We start from the raw sequence: 6,000 nt of genomic DNA, 5'->3' as shown, positions 1-6,000 counted from the left end.
TGCAAATGGTATTGCGAATAGGCCCATTCACCCATCTAGCTTTGATGGGTTTAATATCCCCATATTTCCTCCCTTGGTGCAAAACTTGTACAATTTCCCCCTTCCTTCATTATAATAATATGTGGCCACAAACCATGCATATATATGTAACTTTCAACTCAGGATAATACTACATGAATCCAATGAAGGGGATTGTAATCCGTGGAAGCTTATGCCACAATTCACTGTTTGGTATCATAATATTAGCACACTTGTTACTAACCGAGTAACAAGTCAGAGTATAAGAATAGATGCAGCATTTTAAAACCCATCAGATGTTATACCTCCCACACAATTAAACTAAGCTAAACTGTTCTTTTCTAACTAAGAATTTCCGCTATTTCTTTGTACCACAGTAATTTCAAAAGTGTCAGCTACAACAACATATTGCTACCCAATTTGTATTTTTTTTTTGTATTTTTGTGGTGGTGGGAGCTCAATTTCCCCTTTTAAAACTCACACTGAAGCAGGCTCTCGCTATTCATTGAATGACCACCTGAATGATCACTTGCACTTAATGAGCTCCTTGGAGTTTCCCATTTGTATAAATTGTCAATATATAATCACTGGCACTGTAGCAGCCCCTGTGTTCATAAAGTTGCTCTTGAGATGCCCTTAAGGTATTTTGCTCCGGCCAAAGATGATATCCGACACTCTACTAAAGCACAAGTCCTTTTGACACCTGGAAGCTTGTCGGAAGGGTGTGGAGAAAGAAAGAAATGCCAGCCAGGGGAGTTATTGACACCCTTGCTTTGGCTAATCAGTTGCAGGCCCCAATAAACCTGCACCAGTCTGGGCTTCTCTCTTCTGCCTCCTCCTCCTCTTCTGCCACTCGTCACTTGCCACTGGCCCTGGTCTAGGTTTGTGGTCATCTGGAAACAGTACTATTTTTCGAGAAAAAGAGGTGCCGGAACTCACCATGAACCTGTGTCCTCTTATTATGGCAATAGTGCCCACCTGAAAGGTGCCGGAACTGAGTTTCAGCAGAAGAAAATCCCTGTCTGCAACACACTGACCATTTCTGAAGCATCTCTAACCCTAAGGACCTTTTCTGGTTGGTACTTCTCTCGGTACTACAGCTAGCTAAACAGAGAGACACTCTGAAGTGGAAGGAAAGCTACCTTGGAGGGCCCAATTTTCTTCCTAAATGAACACTTAAGCTATGGGTAGGCAGAAGGTAGATCTATTGGTAGACCTCTGAGTGATTAGCAGTAGATCAGCAAGCATTTCTGATTCCCAGTTGTTTAACTACAGCAACTGCAAACCATCTTTCCCCACGTAAATTAGACAGCTATAAGGAATGGAGAGCTAACGACCAGGAGTGGACCTTGTGTACAAGGACCATGAATTCGGCTGAAAATAAACTCCTAGGCTCAGAATGTGCTCAGAGGCATCATATGCTTTCATTGAAATGACATGTGTTATGTACTGAGCGGAATCCTAGAACAATAGGATTCAGAATCAGCGGGAGCTACCCAATCCAACTCCAGGTGGAAGTGAATCCGCAACCTGATTGGCCTGCTGGAGCAGCCAATCAGGCGGCTGGCAGAAGTGAATCTGCTACCTGATTGGCCTGTAGGAGCAGCCAATCAGGCTGCAGGCAGAAGTCAATCCACAATATAATTGGCCCACAGGTGTAGCCCTGAAGTAGCCAATCACGCAAGGCCCATTGTGTAAATAATGTATATAAGCAGATGGTTTTGGGAAAAGAGCCATTCGTCTTCTCTTCTTCTCCTTGATGAATATGAGCTGAATAAAGAGCATGAAATTCACTCTCGACTCCGAGTATATTTCAACATGTCTTTTAGATCTGGCTCTGATGACCAGAACTTGGGGTTCTAGTAAAATACAAAGTAGATCCAACACAGCTAAACTCTGCACCCCACTCTGCTTTAAGTTATGACGCAATTGCTACTTTGCCAATTAATGGACTTGTGACCCCAATGTCTCCCTGTTTCTTCATGCTTCTTAATTTATGCTTTTTGCTTTTTATTGAAAATATAAGCCCTATGTTTCTTTCCTCATATAAGAAGCTTGCTTGCTTTGCAAAATGACTCTAATATTGCAAGACATTGAAAGAACAAGAAGGTAATCTAGTCTGAAGCCCTGACAGCTTGCAAATTCTTCCTGCATCCCAATTAGTGAATAGAAGATGCATTTCTGTCTTTTTGCTAGCATAATACCCATCATGAGCCTCTCGCTCCACCTTATCAGGTTAGTAAAGCATTCCAAGAGCTCGCTAGCCTTTAGCAGAAGACTGGGGGGATGGCATTAAAGCCAGGAGAACAATAATTTCATTGGACTCAGACATTCTTCATGTAGCAAGATAACACTGACAGGGAAATGAAACATTCTGTATGGGACAAATTTATAACTTTGTTTAAATATATCTGTTGCTCTGCAGTACACAGGAGCAATTCCGGGCCCAATTCGAAGTGCTGCTTTTGACCTATAAAGCCTTAAAGGGCTCAGGACTGCAATACCTCAAGGACTGCCTCTTTCCATATGAACATACCCAGACCCCGAGATCATCTTCTGAAGCCCTTCTTTGTGTGCTTCCTCCTCCTGAAGAGGTCCGGAGGGTGGCAACACGAGAACGGGCCTTCTCTGCAGTGGTTCTCCGTCTGTGGAATACTCTCCCCAGGGATGTTTGCCTGGCACCTTCATTATACACCTTTAGGTATGCCAGGCAAAAACGTTCCTTTTTAACCAGGTCTTTGGTTGACCTGATCGACATCCCATACCCTTTAAAAATGTGGCTCTTTTTTTGGGGGGGGTGTATTAATTGGGTTATTGCTTTTATTTTTATTTTGTATACTGTGATCTTTTTATAGGAACCGCCCTGAAACCTCCGGGTATAGGGCAGTATACAAATAAATAAATAAATAAATAAATAAATAAATAAATAAATAAATAAATAAATAAAGTGTCGTATGTGTAGAGATAGCCAATTAGGATGCTTTAAGCCAGGGGTCCCCAGACTACGGTCCGCGGGCCAGATGCGGCCCAATTGGCCTCCCAATCCTGCCCGCGACGACCCCTGCCGCCCGTTGCCCGCTCTTAAAATCATTTGTGCGCATGCGTATGGACCTCTCCCGACCCAGAAGAGGTCACTTCCGGTGCACTTCCAGGTCGGGGGAGGCCCATACGCATGCGCACAAACGATTTTCAGCAATTTTTCCGACCTGGAAGCGCGCCACCGCACCAGTAAGTGTGTGTGCACATGTGCACGGGCACGCACTCCCCCGCCCCCTGCGCGCGTACTCCCTACCCAAAGCCGGGTAAGTCTGGGGACCCCTGGTTTAAGCTAAAGATTGTGTGAGATCACAATGGTGGTGAGGACCACACCATGCTCTCATGAGAAAAAAACAGGAAGTACCGGTTTCACTGGGATAGTTGAGGGGTATGAGATGGTCACATTATTTGTCTCCCTAAGTTTTATTCTGGTTAGTTGAAAAATACTATCAAAAGCAAGTGTCATACATCAGGGGTCAGCAAACTTTTTCAGCAGTCGGCCGGTTCACTGTCCCTCAGACCTTGTGGGGGGCCGGACTATATTTTGAAAAAAATATGAACGAATTCCTATGCCCCACAAATAACCCAGAGGTGCATTTTAAATAAAAGGACACATTCTACTCATGTAAAAACATGCTGATTTCCGGACCGTCCACAGGCCAGATTGAGACAGCGAATGGGCCGCATCCGGCCCCTGGGCCTTAGTTTGGGGACCCCTGATCTAAACAGGATGTGCTTTCCCGTGTACTTTGCCCTGAACGACAATGTCTTTTTCTTTGTTAATTACTTAGTGCCTTGGCACATTCTGAAAGCAAGTATTTTATCAATGTGACAATCTGTGGGTGTCTTGCTGTCAGGTGCAGGTTTTACTTTCCATCTTTAAATGGAAGGTTTCAATATGTGCTAAAACCGAGCGTCATCCTTCATGTGATCTCTTAGCAGCTTCATGAAGCTTTCCATATGAGTGAATGTTTCATCTCAGCGAGATTACATTGACATCAGTCCCCCTGTTGGCGTGAGTGCCAACAGATAATAAAACATATGGCAGTTTACAATACAGTTTGGTCTATATGATTTTTACTCTACACTTTCTTTTCTGCCTTCTTTTCAGTTTAACTAGCTATGTTAGGTAATTTAAAAATGAAAACTACAAATCACTGCAAACCCAACTGAAATGCTTACAATATTATTCACCTGTGTTTGCCAGTCTAAATGCTACATTCAACTGAAAAATAAACTGTAACTGCATGATCCAGTTTTTTGTTTTTTGTTTTGCTTTCTTACTGGCAGGAGCCCTGAGCACTCCTACTAGGAGAAAGGTTATACAGCACAACACTTGGTTGTAGGTCCCACACTTCTTAATGACCATGGTTTTATGAACTCGTTGTCAAATTACTATTTATTTAAAGTCTTTCTAGCCCACTTTTTCATTTTCTTAAAAAGGCTCAAAGCTGCTTACAAGCTAATCAAAATAAAACAATAAAAAAGTCAAAATGGGAAACAAGCAAGAAGATAAGAGGACACAGACAACACATATCAGTGTAGGGTTGCCATATTTCAAACAGTGAAAATCCAGACAGTTGTTGAGCTTTTTTGGGCAAAGTTGGTGAGCTATTTTTAGATTGCCATGGGGGGGGGAGCATCTCTGCATAGTGTCAGAAAGTCATCAGAGAGGGAACAAGAGTTGGTTAGGGATTCCATTTTGACTTGGTATCTCCATTTCTATATAAATTCACTGCCTGATTTGGTTTCATATAGAAAAGAATGTGAAAACAGATAACAGATGGATGTGCTCTCTACACATCTACAAGATAGACTTTAAAAAGGTTAGGAGACTAACATTTTGTTCTTTTTCCATTTCAGTGGCATAGCACGGTTTCGTCACACAACAAAGCCTCCAATTTCTCAGTTGCCTTGTTCCCATCCCTCATATTTGTGTCTTCTCCTGACCAGGTGAAGCAATCTAGTAAGGGGTCGCAATGTCACAGAAGTGCATGCTTCTAGGAAAGTGCAGACTAGGAAACCACTATCTATAAAGTATCTGTAAATAGTGGTTAGTTCTTATCATTGCATAAAATAAAGTGAGGAGACTCAAAATACTTATCTGCTTTATGTTTGTAATTTCACACAGTGCTCCATTAGAGTGCAAGATTAACCTATAACAGGAAGCTTTGCCTAATGAGGCTATGGAAAGATGCAGTGGAGGATCCCATCTGGCAAGAAACAGATTACGGTACCTTTTTTTTTTGCATAGTTTTGCAAAGCAACCATCTGATTTCTCAGTATATAGAGTAAAAAAAAAAATGTTGCTGTCAGATTTTTATTATTATTTTTGCCCCCCGCTTAGGAAGTCTGGGTTACAAATGGACTCAAGTTTAATCCTCATGTAAATTGAGGAGAACTCTGAGGTTAATAGCTGATTGAATTTCTTAATGACACAGACTGGGATCATTATTATTATTTTGTTCAGTTCTGTTTGACTGGAGAATTAAGGGATGGAACTCTACTAAAAAATGCAGCTGTCCAATCAGTGATACAAAAGTTTACTTGGGAGACATACCTCTGAATGAGGAATGAATCAGAAATAAAACCAAAAAAAGGGAAATGGGTAATGCCGCTGTAGCAGTTGTGGAAGTCTTTCAAGTGACTGAAAAACTTCATTATGAAAAGGACAAATATCTTTACTGAATGTCCTTGATTCGGCGGTTTTGAGGGGAAGATTTGGAGGAGTCCCATACGGTCAGAGAATGTGCCATTGTGCCTTGGGTGAGGTAGAATCCACAGAACACATTCTACTGAGTTGTCCCTTTTATAATGATTTAAGGCAATATCTTATAGCCCCGTATTTATCTCAGTTTAGTTCCCGACTAAGAGAACGGCAGGCAGCATATTTGCTAAACAAGCCCACTGGGAAAATAACCTTCTCGGTGGCTAAATTCCTCTTCC

This window comes from Zootoca vivipara, chromosome 11, assembly GCF_965207765.1.
Source record: "Zootoca vivipara chromosome 11, rZooViv2.hap1.1, whole genome shotgun sequence".
NCBI classification, from domain to species: domain Eukaryota; kingdom Metazoa; phylum Chordata; class Lepidosauria; order Squamata; family Lacertidae; genus Zootoca; species Zootoca vivipara.
Note: the sequence above shows the minus strand (reverse complement) of the source record.